Genomic DNA, 18,816 nt, shown 5'->3' with positions numbered 1-18,816 from the left:
TCGCAGAGTGTGCAACTGCGCGTGCGCACGCCAATGTAATGATATGATTGCTGCACTTATATATATAGGTAGGTACCGTATATAATATTATACCCACAGCAACTACAACTCACTATTATAATAAACGATAGCGTGTAACGATCAGAGTGTATAATTTAATTATTGATCGTGATAATACGATCGGATAACGTTGTTCCGATCGACTTAACTGTTTTATTATGCGTATATAATGATAATATAAATATTATGACGTGTAATCGCATCCATAGTCGCGCGCGTGAAATGTGCCTAACAATATAACGCGTGACAACTGCAATTCGCTATTTAGGGTTAGCAAACTTTATGGACAAAAAGCAAATACGTGCAACATATTATTATTATATGACAATTAAATATAGGGTAGTTCACAAAGTGCGTTCACCCCTTTTTTCCCCCAATAATGCAGCGTCGTTAAAAATCCAATTTTTAGAATTTTCTTTTATACACTACACCTATACTGCTCGACAGTATAATATATACCTATACGTACAGACCATTTTTTTCAAATTCTTGAATTTGTTTGTAGTACTTAAGGAGTGTCCCACGAAGTTACAACCTTCTGTTACGAGAACGCCCCTCCCCTTTTCAACTGCAGTAAATTATTCATAATTTTTTTTAAAAATTTAACGCATCAGAATCAATATTTGTACGAGTATGTAGTCTTAGAGTTCTTTGACTTTGTGTCCTAAGGATATAAGGTTCACGGTAATGGGTTTAATAGATACGAGGGCTATAGTGAATTGAACATTTTAATTATTAATCTATCAGCATAAATAATTTGTAGAAATGGACCAAGTATAATAAACACTAGTTCCAATATTACGTCTATTTTATATGTTTGCAAAACCATTTTACAAGGACATTGTCCTTATAGTACAAACAGCTTAATAACTAAGAAACTATACTCATTTAAATTTTAAACAAGGTACATTTACATTTTCGAAAAAATTATTCACTAAATAATTTACAGTAAAATAAGGAGGTTCTCATTTGAATAACAGAAGTTTGTATAGCCACGGGACACACGCTCCTTAAGTAGTACGAAAAAATAAATTCGAGAATTTGAAAAAGTTGTCTTTGTGTAAATTTAAAAAAATTCCAAAAAATCAGAATTTCAATGAATTCGTTATTAAAAGAAAAATGGCGGCGAGCATGCTCGGCGAATCGCCCTGTATATATATATACAGGTTGATATGTGCTAGGTATTTTGCGTGGGCGGTAAAAACGTACTCGACCTAAACGCGCATTGACCTATACACGGACTGTATATACGCGGACCGATATATCACCCGACTCCGAGTGAAATATCGCATATAATATGTGAAGAACGACATATACAGGTTGGCGTGTATATATATACGTGTAACGAAAAATAACCAATTCATTTCAATAAACGCGAAGACCCGCGGTGGCCATTTTTTTCAGTTTAGCATTATAGTGTTTGGAGTAAAATCCGAAAACCCATTAGGCGAACACCACGCGCGCCGGATAAATAATTCGCCGGTCGCTATAATATGTATACCGACGCCGTATATAATATAGTACACCTTCCTATAATATTATAATCTATATATATATAGTGTACAACGATAATATCATTATAAACGATATCAATAATTGTTATTAACACGCGTGCGATTGCCGATGACGGTATATAGGTACCATTATGGTGTTGATATTGAGATCGGAAAATAAAAAAATTGCGCGGGCTGCAAAGATGTTCGCCTCTCTGCAGCTACATACGCTATACGCGTATACGCCCACGCGTGTTAAATTTTAGTACGCTCGACTCAGAATAAATAAACACTTTTCTCGCAACTATTGAATATCTAATACGACGATATTGCCTAATACAATAATACGATAGTAGAGACGAAATCACGTTATAATACGTTATATATATATATCTGCCGATATGCTCGCGAGCTCAATAATACATTTGACGGAAAACTCAATTGGAAAATAGCGAGCGGAAGTCGCGGGATCGATACGACAAATTTGTATGCACCTATATATACGTGTCTTACGTGGGTAGGCAGTAAACATTAAAGTCTGTTAAGTTTATACTTGTTTTTTGCATCGATTGTTTAAAAAAATAACCTACGATTACCTATCTATATTTTTGAATGAGGTTTTTCCGCGTCGTCCGTATAATATTCTTTATGATTTGGGCAATTCGTGCACACCTCAAAATAGTATGCGTAAGTACGATTGAGTTACGTTCACTGCACAATATTAAGTTTATATTTTGATAACCATTCCGACTTTGGTGTAATTTTACTGTGCAGACGTTTATAAAATATTGCTTGTTTTTCGTCTCTGACATTGTTCTCTGTGTATGTATATTTATGAAACGTTTTTCGTATACACTAAGAGCTGGATGGCGAACGAATATTGTGTTTGGTTTTTACAACTATGTGTACTCATTGATCTTTTACGCGTTTCTTCGGTTAACACCTTATTGGAATGTAAAAAAAAAGTGTAAACAGTGCATGCACGCCTTTCTAGATTGCCAATTGAACATATTTTGAACTTTGGTACCATATATTCCATTAGTTTAAAAAAAAAAAAATAAAGTAAACGCGAAGAGAATTTTATGTGGTTTGTGGAATATAAGAATAAGTCCAGGCTTTAACGAAATCTCTCGCTTTTCCAGAGAGCGAAGAAACACAAATCATGGTTAGTTTCATCTTCGACGACTTCTCTAAAACTCGGTCGGTCTGCTGTGGCTATATATGTATTTATGTTTTTTTGAACATCGATGCATATACAGCAGTTTAACGTATAACATATAATAATAGGTACACTACGACTTAAGATTTAAATGGGCTAAATAATTATTCAAAGAAAATAAAAAACATTATCTAATAGATATAGTATTATCTCAAGAGAGAAACTCGAGTCGGGCACGGTAGAAAGAAATATATATATATAATTATATAAGCTCTGGAAGGATTCGATTTGGCGTCGGATATCGAACGAGTGTATTTTTTGACAAAAATCGCAAACCTCATTATATCATAGACAGTCAGAACATTCGAGGTCTATAGAATATAATAGCCTCGGGGGCGTATAAAGGCGATCAAATCTATAGGTCTGGAACGAGAAATTATATTATACTACACGAAAAACCTTGGAAGGTCACGACGGTGTCGAAAAACAAAGGGAAATCCATATAATAATACATATATATATATATATATATATATTCGTATGATATTGTAGTATAGGTACGCACTGTAGCCGCGACTATTTATTTATCTATCATAAAGCCACACGGCGACTATATATATATATATTATAATTTATATATAATTTGTATATATATAGTTGCGTCGTCGTCGTCGTCGTCGCGGGTATAGTTTTTTTTATAATTTGATCGTCTCGCTGACGAGTTTTCGTCGTGGTGCACCTCAACAGGGTAGTGCGGCGGCGGTGTAGTGTGAGGGTAGAGCAGTCGTCGTAATATTATTCTCTGGTCGCAGTCGTAGTGATCGGTATGCCCCCCGACGACGGCCGAAATCGACCGAGCCTAATGCCTAATTACGGTGGTTGCCGCCAGTAATAGGTACCACACTGTATATATTGTACATAAATATAAATGTATTAATGTATATACATATAATAGGTACACTGCGCAGTGACAGTGTCGTTTGTGAGAAAATCGAAAACGTCCGAATAAAAAATAAAAAAAAATACTAAACGAAACCACATTGATTCGACGGATTCGAAACCGATAAGTCGTTTTATTATCATCACTCTGCGAACCTATATCGTTAAATAATCTATATAATTCGTTTTCGGCCACGACATTAAAATACAGGAATTAAATGCAATATTATCTATTACACGTTTATACCGCGCAACGACCATCATATTCTACGAATAGTCAATGGAAGAGATTATAACGAGTCGGAGTTCAATAAATAAGTCCGTCCAATAGACAAAGTCGGATAGATTGAAAAAATAGGACTTGGAAAATGTTGACGTAAAATCGAGCAAATCTCCTAGACCATATTATTTCAGAGTATACCTTTTACGTCTATTAATATCGTGTCTGCAGCTGCTATTACTTAATATAATTGGTCTTGTCATCGCGTAGATGACACTATATTGTTGTTCCGTATGATTCTGCACACCCAACACATAAAAATTTACAATTTTTTAATGCGACAACAAACAATGATATTATAATCGTAATAATGGAGTAGACGACATAGCGTTGAGAATAGAGCTCGATACGTATGTATATAATATATGACCCATTAGAACATTTCTATATTGATTATATTATATAGGCATGGAGCAGGCGTTTCCTTATAATCGTATAATATATTATATAGTATTGCGTTTTGAATACTTTCGTTTGATGTTACTACAATATTATAATAAGTAGGTACACGTTGTTTCGCTGTAAATTAAATATTTTTGATTATTCTTAAATTTACCGATTCAAAAATAATATTTTCATACTCGCGTTGTTGTTTACTATTATATAATATTATTGTTCACATTACCGCTATACCTGTATCTATTAAATGTTTTTTCTTCATTGGCATTGCAAATGGTAATGCAAATAATGTTTCACACCCTCTCCCCTGTACCCCTCTACTCACCACGTTTTCCGCACAATATGTATCTACCTAAAAAGTTTATGCTAAAATCAACAACAAGAAGCTTTCAGCAACGTCGCTCGACTTTTTTGTTCAATGTATACGCGTATATAAAAATCAACAAAGCTATAACTTTTATTAAATCGCTTTATTTAACGCATAACAAGAATTCATAATTTATATTTTTCTTTCTTCTTATTTTCTTTACGTTTTAGTTTCTTAAACTATAAACCACCTTAATTTATAATTTCACGAAAGTAAAAAACATATCTAAATTGACGGTATATTAAAAACTAATTAAATGATTGTATGTTTGTATGATACTATTATTATATTATATTGTATACACTGTACAATGTAGGCATACATTTATAATATTATCTTTTTTTGACCCAATTAAAAAAATGACATTCGTTATCATATACAATATACTTAGGTATAAGGTACCTACTATTAGTATACCTATATATTGTATTTATATACCATGTAAATGCGTTGAAATCGGTGACCGCTGCAACTGTCTTATACAATTGTTATTATACGGACGTTCGTAAATTACTCGCGAGATGGTCAATAAAATAAGATACATTTTAATATTATATTATATAATTGTAGTATCTCCGACGATATCAGCTGAATCTGTGTATTTTTTTTTTATAATATACTCTTCGTTAGCGGTCCGTGTTCCGACATGATCGTAAAAAATTGTGATCCGGCAGGTACGATAGCCGCCTAACGTTATTCGACGTCTTATCCACTCGTTAGGTATATTACGTACTCGAAAATTAAAAGCCACTGCAATAACGACCGCGTTGCACAGGAGAATATTATCACACGCGCCATAATACATTATATATGTATAAGTCATCTATAAGAACAATAATAATAAAAAAAAAAACATAGATGAAAGGGAGCCGTTTTCGACATAAAACCGTACGCACGCACACAGTATAATGTATTTTACTATATTTTAATCGGCAGTTGCGTGATGCCTAATTGGCTCGTAAAAATTGTGTGACTACAACACAACAATATTATATTATTATTGTATATGTGTGTACAATTTATTATATTTTTATCTCGCCGTGGTCCTTATTATTCAATATAATTGTAATTTAAAAACAAAAAACTCGTCGTCCAATTCCGGACGTTTGCGGATGCGGGCCCGGGTGGTGTAAATAATACGAAATACGAAAAATCAACGAAAAACGGTCGGGCCCACGACGACGATTCGATAAAAGCGCGCAGCCCCCTCGCGGTCAAACCAAACAATAAGACCGCCCGCAGCTGGTGCCGTTGACCGTTTGACTAATAACGTTATAACAATATTATTATAGTATTCTTATCATAGATAATATAAGAATGGATAGGACATGCCTATACCAGATCATATGGGGCCGTGTGCTTTTTTGGGGGAGAGAGAACGTAAAGAGAGAAAGACGATATGGGGCATTTTAAGGTTATGTGCAAAACTATTTTATTAAATAATAATGAATAACATGATAGTCAGTTATATTTAGATATTTGTCAGTTTGTATTTTGATTGTTGTACCACTTGTGCCTGGAAAATTACTCTAAACTTGTTAAATATTTAAAATATTAAAAATATTAATTATTATTTATCAATTATCATATCAATATTTGCCCCATATAACCTTAAAAATAGTATCACTAAAGTTTCATGTGATAAGTTCTTATGTCCTATCCATTCTTATATTATCTATGATTCTTATACGCTTGTGAGCAATGATGATAATATTATCATCGTTGCACTACAGCTCATAAGAATATACGAACAACGGATTATGATTCGCGTTTGAAACATAGATAATATAAGAATGGATAGGACATGCCTATACCAATTCCATATGGGCCCGTGTGCTTTTTTGGGGGAGAGAGAACGTAAAGAGAGAAAGACGATATGGGGCTTTTTAAGGTTATGTGCAAAACTATTTTATTAAATAATAATGATAACATGATAGTCAGTTATATTTAGATATTTGTCAGTTTGTATTTTGATTGTTGTGCCACTTGTGCCTGGAAAATTACTCTAAACTTTGTTAAATATTTAAAATATTAAAAATATTAATTATTATTTATCAATTATCATATCAATATTTGCCCCATATAACCTTAAAAATAGTATCACTAAAGTTTCATGTGATAAGTTCTTATGTCCCATCCATTCTTATATTATCTATGGTTTGAAATCGCGGGTCATTCGACGGCCGTTTCGGAGACGCGCGTTTCGTTACTGTGTGTGATTATTATTACGATGGGTTAGTTATAATTACGAAGGTGGGTATTATCATACGAATTTATTAATTCTTCGCGACCGGCGCCCCCCAAATCAAATAATGTAATATTAATAACGGCGGTCCCTCCCGCGCCCGTGTTTACGTCATTGTGCATAATTTAATAATAATAATAATAATATTATATTATATTGTTGTACGGGGCGCGATATTATCAATTAATCCAATTACGTCGATGACGGGTATTTCGATAATACAATACGAGATATTGCAGGTTTCATTGTGATGTGTATTTTACTTATTATCATTATATAGAGAGATGCGGACGCCCGGGATTATTAAGGCCATTTAGTATCCTCGTCACGGAATGAAGGGGGGGGGAGGTGGGGGTGGTTTGACACGTAATATAACACAACAATTTATAATGCCTGGTTGTTTATCATTTTTCATTTGTGTACCGCGGCCCTTTAACGCGGCCGTTCGACGTGTTCTAACACTTTGCGTTCAAATCGTTCATTAAAAAAAAAAAAAAAAATAATGCAATACTAATAAATAAACAAATAAACGAAACGAGGCCACTATTATTGTTGTTTCAATGACGATCCAATTATCGCGTGTATATCTGTAAATCGCACGAGATATATCAGACCATATATTATTATTATTTATTGTGTGTGAGCACATATTATAATGAGCTAATGCGACCGAACAACGCCACGTGTCATAATAATAATTTATCGTGGCCAACGGTTTTTAAAAGTTATCGTTTATAATATAATAATAATAATAATAATAATAATAATACCTAACATAATACAATAATTTGTTTTCAATTATTCGTGTGTCGTGTTCGCGCACCCCGCTGATCAAATTATACCACCTACCTATATTATATATATATATATATATCTAATATTATTTGCGATATGTTATTTCCGTCTGCAGAACTTATACAGATCGTGTAATACTATGTTATATACTCGTATTTGGGTTGGTCGGCATTCGAGAATACTTTTCAAAATCCACGTGTTACATCGATTTCGTTTTTTATGTGCTTACGGATTTTGGTAAAATTTTCAACTTTTCAGTTTCGAATTGCAATCGTCATTGCAGTTATTATTAGGTGATGGACAACGATAAAATTAAAAACCTCTGGTATCGCGTTAAAAGAAAATATTACCGGACTCGAGATCTATACAATGCTTACGAACATCGTAATATTTAGATTGTGAAGTAACAATAATAATATGGTGAATTGTTTAGTTACACTTAATAATGAATAAAAAAAAAAATTGCCGTCCAACCGAATAGTTTATAATGTTGAGGATGCAGGTGTAGTGTTGAGGGTGGATAGAAGAAGAACTCGCTCAAAAACCCATCGTCATAGTATATTCTCTATAATATCACGTCTTCTAAATATTTCAAATGATTATCTATTTTAGCCATAATATTTTAATAACGTACGACATCACTAAACTTCTCCACGAAAAAATCGAACACAGGTAAGGGTTAACGTTTGACGTAATATATTATATTCGGAATTTATGGATAGCATCGATGCGAAAAAAATGTATCCAACATAGAAATAGGATTATGATTATAATCCACCACAGGACACACCTGCACACACACACCTGCACACACACACCTGCACACACACACACACACACACATAAATGCATATATACATGTATGAATACATACGTGCAATAATTATTGCTAGGAAGTTATGATTAACAGCGAAGTGTTGGGGCGAGGGAGTTGCGAGGAGACACTGTTGGACGAATAAAAAAAATATAACACAGCTCATCGTATGTACTTATATATTATAGACTCATCTCGGAGTACTATATCAATGTAATACGTATTATGTCGTACTATCGTTAATAAAAATCGAGTTTTGTTATTTTTTTTTTCGGTTTTCGTATAATATATTATTATTCGGATCGCTGCAGACAAACGTCGAGGGAATATTTCATGATTTTACATGTGATTCGTCCCGTATAATCGTAACGATTAATCAAAACAGAATGTTTTACATATTGCCATAGTGTACTTACCTAGGTGTACACCTACCGGCTACCATAATATTATTACCGTGTGACTGTGTAAAGCCAAGGACACGGCGCGTCGTGCGGGTAAAATAATATATTATAATAAACACTGCGCTGGACACGTCGCATACCTATATGTAACAGTGTAATAATAATATCATTGGATTATAACATATTTATAACCGATATCTTATCTTGAACAGATCATTACTTAATGACCGTTCGCCGTCATCCGATGTACATTATTTACATCACGCATCACGCATGCGCACACTGCACATATTGTGTAATATTACAACCCATCTTTGCAGGCAGTCATTACGTATTTCAGGTTTGGTATATTATAGGTAACATAATATTTTTTCATATATACCACGATCGTACGGGATTTTTCTTACCTACTGCGGTCAACCGCGGCCAGTGTACCTTCAGCATTTTAACTTTATGCATACGGACAATAATATATATATCTATCTATCCATCTATCGGAGTGACTATATCTCGGGAAAGTCCTTGCGCGTCAAGTGACGACAAAAATAAAGACATGAAAAAATACAATTTCCCGAATTGAAAAGATATCCGTGTTCGCGTTTCCCGGAGGGATCGACAAAGCATTATAACGGATGGTATCTACATACCACATAGGTAGATCGGTATAGGTACGTAATATGATGTATAATGTATATGCATATAATACGTTGTGATCACACTATTATTTTTATATTTTTTATATAGTGTATATATTATAGATATTTGTTTACTTCTTACTTTGATGGACACGATAATTTTTCAATCTGTATACCGCGTATAACGGACGAAGCATAACATTTATTTACATATATGGTGCCTATATACACGTCTATATAATATTATGTACCGACCGTATATAATTCGCCGGTGACAAGCATCTTAATAATATAACTATACATATCATATACAGAGTGTTAAAAAAAATACTTTATACCATAATACTATATTCTCAAAGCAAAGTGAAAAATTGCTTTCTTTTCTGATTTTTCAGTATTTTTACCGATTATTATAATATGATTTTATAACGGTTAACTATAATTTGCGCACTGTGTTATACATGTTATATGAGAGTATGACTAGTGACTAAACCAATAATATTGTTCGCATTGCGCTATTCTCTTTGTTTTTCTATTATGAGTTTGAAGTTAAAGACAAATAGGATATTATTTGTGCGTTTATTGTGTTACCAAAACGTAATTATTGTATTGCATACAGGTTTGATGAATTTTAGTTTATGGTTTACAATTAATGTTGTTTGAAACCTCTATATTGTAATTAATTATTGACAAATCACATTTTATAAAAGTACCTCCTATCTATATGTAATCGTTTTTTGTACACCCTGTCTACTATAATATTATAGTACCTATACCCGCTGAAACACGCTGTATACGTTTATATGTGAATAAGCATACGTCAATGTTCGGACAGGTTGTGTTATTTTATTATTTTGTAATATACGTGAATGTATAGGTAACCAATATATACCTATACTATATACTGGTAAATCGATTGGTTATTGTGCGGCCGATATGTAGTCTCCCGCGGGTTTTCTACGCAAATGACACGCGGAGCACGTCGGCGGTTTTCGAGTTTACTACTTTGTCACGTTTGTACTATGAACATATATATATAAATATATTATGCCATGGCGCGTCGTACAAATATAATAAAATATAAATATATACCTAGCACATAAGTATGTATTTTTAAAATGTATTATATGTTGCGGTACGCGTGGGGCCGTGGGCGCGAATAAAGTATCTCCTCAGTAACCCCCACCCCTCTAAAAAAAAAAAAGATTTTTTCTATATAATTGTGGCGAGGGGTTTTAAACGTCTTGATTCTTGTCCTTTCTTCGCTTACCAAAAATGTGCTCTCGATTATATTCCCTCACTATATTGCACCCGCGACTTCTGCAGAAAGAACAATTTCGAGTAAATCGTATGCAGGTGTAGATTGTCATAGATTGTCTATATTATTATAATGTATAAGTATATATTAGGATGCGGTAGGTGTGGAGGTGAATAAATATCTCCTCGATAATCCCCACCCCTCAAAAAAAAAAAAAATAATAATAATAGTAATTTTCCATAATTGTGGTGAGGGGTCTTTGCCTTCAAAAAATTTGCTCTATATCATGCTCTCGTCTGCAAAAAGTGAAGTTTTGTGCAAATGCAGGCGCAGATGTTCACAGCTATATTATATATTGTATATTATTGCTCATATATATTATAGTCGAAGTGCAGCATATGCCGCAGCGCCGTTGGCCATCGCAGTACCCACATCATATTAAATAATTGATGTTTTTCCAAAAAAAAACCTCGACTTTGCGCAGCGTTATATCGATGTTTTCTGGTTTTACGCCATTTCGATACGAAATAATATTTTGTCCTGGCGATCGACATGATGGTTTTCCGGCTCGGGGTTTCCGATCTATGCCCGAAAACCGTTATCTATACGAGAGTGTTCGCACGAAAACGCATTATATGCGCGTTTATATATTGCAAAACCAATATAAACGCAGTACCGGCTATTTATAATATAATATTATGTGCGTATAGCTGCTCCTCCGGGGTCGGCGAGGAGGGAAAATCGTGACACTTCATCGATAGGTATATTTCGTGAACGCTTGCCACTGTGAGAGGTGCGTACCTTTGCTATATAGCGTATGGTCGATGGAGAGAAGGTCTCACCTACACATTCCGGACGCCGATATACGATATTTTCTATACATATATATATACATAGCGTTTCGATTGGGATTGTACCTATTTATCAATTTAATATTATAACACAGTCGAAATCGCGAGTTGTCAAGACGATGTTTGATATATTATTATATGCGCGATTTACGACGACCGTGCAGCCTGATCGTAAACATCGGCAGTATAGAACAATAATATTTTTATTTATATTTTCGGACAAATTCGAAATGTTCCCGCAGTTAAATCCGTTTTGACGTCACGCTTTTTCGTTTTACTGTTTAACTGCGGATTTACTGTGCAGTATACAAACCTAATTTTCTTTTACTTACTTGCTATTAAAAACAAGGCTTTAAACGAACGTTTTTGGTTATTTTTGGTTTAAATTTCGGCTTTTAAAACCGCTGCGAGCTATAAGGTTTTGCGGTTCTAGTTTTAGTAAATATGTATACTAATAGTTACTAATAGTTATACTCTTATTATATCAATTTAAGGGTATGAGACGGTGGTTTTTAAAATGTTCGTAAGATGATTGAAGAAATTGTTTAAAAATCGAAAAGTTGGCATATATCCATATTAAACCTATTTGCTTGAATGTATAGATATTACAGTGCGAGGATGACAACTATTTATGCACATTTTTGTTTCTTTGCCGAGTTTGAACAAACATCAAATAAAAACTATATTATGGAGGTGACGTGTTTCTTGCACACACGTAGGGGTATATCGGAGGATGATATTGTATTATATATAGAGTATAGACGTCTCGTCTTTGGGGAAGGAAATCGTTAGTGGCAACCATGGTGGTGAAAACGAGATCACCGCGAGTAATAATACAACTAAAGGAGCTTGCGAAGACTCGGTGGTTTTCACTTTATATAATGTAATAACTATGATAATAATAATATTATTACCACACGTTCACGTACATAATCCGTATATAAGTATAATATAAAATTATTACATTATATTGCTGTTCTATATGCCAGTGCGTGCTGTATAACGTCGCATATATATTATAGGCTTTAATTTTATTTTCACTCTTTCGATCCAAAACTGATTACCTATATAACATAAATACGATTCAGTAATACAAAATAATATTATCATGGTACATTAGTATGTATTAGAATAGGTATATTTATAAGTATATAGTATTTAGTATATAATGACAGAGTATTAGTGAGTGAGTGTATACCTAATATTATAATATTATCTATATACCATATCTACAGTCTACACCACACTGGTGTAGTGGACTGCCACTGTAGTGCGTTTGCCGATCATGATTATTATCGAAGTAATACGTTTTTCGCACCATTGGTTATAAACAGTTTTGTTTTTATCGACCGGAGTTGAGTCCACATTGACGGTAACATTCTGTATAGGTTTCGGATATAATCAGGAGACGGCCAATGATCAATATTAAATAATAAATTAATATAATATTGTATTGTAAATAAATAATAATTAATAATTAATAATTAATAATTATAGATTTAACTGATTTACGTCGATGAGTTTACAGCTTGAAAATCGTAGATAGGTATAGGAGGTACATCACGCTGTACATGCGATAAATTCGTGATTGCAGGCTGAATCGTATTAAAAAATTGTATTATTTGAAAAATATAAATAGGTACTTACTGTAGGTATGTTACTTAACTGAGTCGTTTAAAATAAGATGCGTAATTAAACATATATTTTTAACTCGTTGAATTTGTCTTCGGACTTAAAACTCGACCGACTTTAATCGTAAGCTAAATCGCTCGGTTATAATTACTGATATTATATAAATGTATACTATTATGTTGTATTATGCAGTGTCGAAACAACAACACGTACCTACCTATAAGCGCTAATATACGCCATGACATCAGTGATCAGTATCAGTGTACCTACCAGCTATATATTATAATATTGTAAATTGTAATACAAGTCGTTTACTACATCGAAAGTGTACATAAATACGATTGATAATTCAATACCCGAGGGGTAGATATCGCTTAATAATAATTATAATATGGCCAGCCATCCGACTTTTTTTTTGGATACATAATCGTCTTATGCGCGCTCGACGATTAATTAAATTAATGAAAACCAAGCCGGACGCCGTTTTAGTGTTTTACTGCATTATTATTGTATTATTATAATGTGATACCTAGGTATAAGTATGCATATATTGTTATAAAGCACCAAGGCCATATCCAAAAAAAAATTTCGGGGGGGGTCCGAGACATGAATATTGTAGTTTTATTGAATTTAGGTTTTGATATTTGGTTAAAAATAAGACATATTGAAGACATTTCGGGGGGGGGGGGGGGGAGTTATACCCCCTAGACCACCCTCAGATACAGCGTTGTAAAGCACGCACGATCCCGATATACGGTCAATCGTGTGATTCATCAAGCATGTCGCCTACCGTTTTTTTCCCCATTTACAATACCTAATGAATTCATTCGAATTCTGATTTTTGGAATTCTTGAGAGGTTATACTCACTCAACGACCATAATTATACGTATTTAGCTTTTTTTCATAAGATTTAAAATTTTATAATTTATTACTCACGAGCTTGACGGAAACGTGGGAAATTTCGCGTAATATTATTTTTTCGAAATAAGTCTTCCATAATAATTATTGATCCAAATATAACAGTAGATAAAGGTATACCTTAAAGGTATTTATTATTAATTTTTCGGTCTAAATGCGGTGCATATTATTATGTACCACAAACGGACAACGGTGAATGTACAGATTTCGCCAACTGATATCTTATAGGTAGGTACAACGTAAAATTTAATTTAATGAACACATTTATAGCTATTATATTATTATATCATATTATATATAATTTATCGTAACGGCAGCGTATTTAATAATATATGATTTAGTACACCAATCGTTTACACGATATACTTACTTATTACGTTAAAATATGGATTATTATATATACGCGACATATGTCGTATTTACGACGTTACCTGTTTATATACATCGTAGAAGAAGTTATCTTGACAAGTCACGAAACATCGGAAAACCGATATTTTTCTATACCATATGTGCACTATATTTAATATATATATATACATTACTAACGCGTAATGTACCTGTTTAATACTTTGACGTATACGAACTCGAATTTTACATAGATAGAGAGGTACGCATTGTTTATTTATATATATATTTTTTTTTCCGAAGGAATTAGGATAGATTGTTATGCGTGTATAGATGTATACTGTTTTACCTTCATTATTATTATTATTATTATTATTACCACTATTATTATTACTTGTACGGAATAGGCGCAAGGTGATGATATAACGATCTTTGGATGAGGTATATTGCGGTATAAATATAGCGACCGGACTGGTTGTCTGCCGCGCTGATAACAATATTATAACGTGTGCACTATTTTTCTGCACGCACATTTCTGCCAGATTAACGCGAATGAGTCGCTTCCGAGGACGCCATTACGAGTATACCGAGGTACAGGTACCTATACATATCACGGTTGTCAGTATTATTACAGCGGCGACGTTTAGGTTGGTACTACACATCACTGGAAGAACGGTCGGACTGAGACGGAAAATAAAAATAAAAACGTTTAATGTAATCAACGTGTCGAGTACGTCTTATAAGTTGTGTTGTACTTAAAATATTATATTATATTTAAAAACGAACGAATGCCGCCACATTGTATATTCCATTCAAGCCCCCCCCCCCCCCGTCTTCTGATAAGTCCACCACCAGAGAATCAGCGATTGAAAATAACAATACAATTATTATAATACAATATCTCCTGGTGGGCTCCTGCGCACCGATGGGCCACAGCCGGTGTTGAATCCAGACGATTTTCCTGGGGTGAGTACAATAGTTATTTGTACAAATTATTACAAAATATGAAATAAATCGTAATTTAGATTAATATACATATATAGGAAACGCATTAAAAAAAAGAAAACTTCAAAATGCATAATATAAATAGGTACGTTCGATTTTCACGAAATCGCAAATTCGTTTTTAAAGTCGTATAATACCTATACGTTTCCGAACACCGAGCGTCGAGTATATTACATTACCGTACACGATTCGAAATAAATCCGTTTCGTGTAGTGGCAAATCACCGACCTCGTCGTAGAGCCACAAAATAATGACTTCCGGACAGGAAACGTGGCTATATAATGAGCGGCAGTCTAAATAATAGTAACGCCTGGCGCGAGTCTTCTGCGAAAATCATAGTCACCGAAAAGAAAAACACGAAGGTTTCGTGTCAACCTTCGATCTCGCATGCTGCAGCACATCTTACAAGTTCCTTTCTATTTTTTTTTTTTACATAGTTATACATTGTTGGGATCTCGGCGAGCACTTAGAATTCCCGTTTTTCGAAGTCTGCCATATTATATATATTATTTAGCATCGCTTCGTTTCGTTTGTCGTCCGAATGTACAATTTTGGTTTGAACTAAGTTTAGCGGACTTTTAAGGATATTCCACACTCACATTTGATTTTAACAGCAATAGACGTACCCACGTGAGTGTCTAACGTGTGATATTACAATATATTTTATGTTCAGAAAAATCCATTTTACTCTGTTATTATTTATAATGTTACAATGAATTGACTAAATCATTAAATGTAAACATAAGAACCGATATTATCCACGGCTGCACATAAAAGACTCGTGTTGAATTTAAAATTTAAACGGAAAGAATAAATCTGATATTGTATTTACGGAATTAAAAAAATAATTGAAACCAGTAGCATTGTAGTGCATGGTATTATTATAGGTGTGATATAAACATAACTGCAATATAAATTGAACTTTCATGAGCGAAGGTATGAGCATTTTTAATTTTGGGTTTTCTCGCGTTTTTTGGGACGTAAAATTCTTAGCCCTATATTTTTTATTTGTCAATTTATTTATTAACACTAAGTGGCAGTTTTATAAGTACCTAGGTACCTAAATAAAATAGATTCATAATTTATACAACAGAATAATTTAGACTTAGATAATGACAATAAATTAACAATCGATAAAGTGGAATTGCTTACAATAATAATGCTATTAACAGTTGTAATAAATCAACTACCTATCGATATTATGTTTTGCGGTCTTTTAAACACATGCTAATCCGCGCACACTACGCATGACAACGTGCAGACTTAGTATGATGTAAAATAGTCGTTTCAATTACCAGTCGCGTGTAAAATATACATCACCTGCACATAATGCGTTGAAATCTTAAATAATAATTCTCCTAAAATAATAAAAAAAAAAAAAATACAGAATATTGTAATAACACGACAGGACGAGTATCATGCGCACTCGGGTATTATAATATTATATGGTATAGTATTATAGTTTTCTTGTCAGTAAAAACAAAATTGAATTGGTGTAATACCTACACGTATAGGTATAATACCTATAATACGGTTAAATATTATTATTATTATTATTATTATTATTCCGTATACCTACTTAATCTAAATAAAAATTAATAACGACGTTTTAAAACCGCGGGTTAGTATTATCATTATTATAAGTAGCTGTATTATATTATATAATGCGTATATCGATGTAGGTACATATTATTATAAAATATACCTACTGTTCCATCGATCCGATGAAACACAATCGCGTGCACGAAATATTTGTTTTTCAAATTAATATACCGTCGCAGAGAATATAATAATAATAATATAATATATATTGTCTACAGTAGAAAATAATAATGATTGTGTGCACATCGTAATATATACGTGTGTATAAAAAAAAGGTCGTCGGTAGGTATATTATATTTATACGGTTCGAATAGTTTTTTTTTCGTTTTCTTTCCGCTCGCATGTATGTGTGTGTGATGCGAAGACGTGTCGGTTTCGTGTGAGCTCGTTATTAATTATTTTACCTCGTTACTGTTGTGGGGTGGAAATAGTGGGGGGGGGGGGGGGGGGTTGTGTGAAAAAAATTCAACTTCCATCTTGCATAATAATATTATGGCAGAAAACACTTATCCATCACTACGACAGTGGCACAAATAGGCCAAATTCTCAGGGGTTGGGGTTGGGACTGGCAGCTAGACTTAGCTAGCGTTCGTGTTCGAACAGTTGGTATCTACTTCAAACGTTTTATTTAGGACAAAAATCTAATATTTTTAGTAGCTTTATCGCCTATTTTAAGTGTTTGTTTTTTTTTAAACAACCATTTTTAATTTCAACATTGAAAAAATAATATTTATCAATACATTTTGATATGTATTAATATAATCAATCAGATATTGAATAAATTGTTTTTATATCAATTTTAATTCAAAGTTCAAATGAACTAAGTAAATTTGTGTAGAGACCAACACCCCTCAATGGTCCCGTCCTTCAAAATGTTGCGTGTTAATACAAATATCTGTATGCCTATATTTTTTTTATCTACATTCGAAGTCAATAATACGTCAAAAATAGTGAAGCCAACTGGCTACTGGAATGGATCACTCCGTATACATGACTATGATACTTAGTCAATTTTCAAATTGGTTTTCTCGAGCAGTTAAAAACTAAAAAAATCAATTTTTATGATCAATCCGTCTTACGAATACTTTATAATGTGATAGGTACCTACTTGAAACTAAATAAAAACATTATTTATTTTATTTTTCATCACAAAAATCACGAAATTCGACAGCAAAAAATTAGTCTACAACCGGTTGACCGGTATTAAACGATCACCTCTATAAAAAAAAATACACACTGCGCTGCATCAGTCCTCAGCCCCGGGCCACTGAGCGGCTGATAATTATTTTTACGATGCACTTGTATACATGTTACAACATTATCAAAACGGCCGGTACGGCTAATATTTTAATAATATAAAATATATAAATCGCCACTGTTATAATATACTGCGGCTGGTATTATACGATTTATCGTCATCGTCTTACAATCATTGTAGTTCTTCTTCCGCCGCCGCCGTATATACATAAAATAATAATATATATACCTACCTAATATAATATATATATAATACACTTAGATTCGTAAAACGTCGTGGCCGTCGTGGTCGTTTAACGATGATGATGATCGTGCCCTATACTCACGCAACAATAATATTATTATATATTATCATGTACG

General features: G+C 33.3%; 1 protein-coding gene across 1 annotated transcript in view; it reads left to right on the top strand.

Annotated features, from left to right (window-relative positions):
* LOC132934433 (irregular chiasm C-roughest protein) overlaps positions 1–18,816 on the top strand; it is a 244,080-nt gene that overhangs the window by 101,447 nt on the left and 123,817 nt on the right. The window lies entirely within an intron of this gene.

Source organism: Metopolophium dirhodum, chromosome 1, assembly GCF_019925205.1.
Source record: "Metopolophium dirhodum isolate CAU chromosome 1, ASM1992520v1, whole genome shotgun sequence".
Classification (NCBI taxonomy): Eukaryota; Metazoa; Arthropoda; class Insecta; order Hemiptera; family Aphididae; genus Metopolophium; species Metopolophium dirhodum.
The sequence above is the reverse complement of the archived record's forward strand: the minus strand, read 5'-3'. Positions and strand labels throughout refer to the sequence as shown.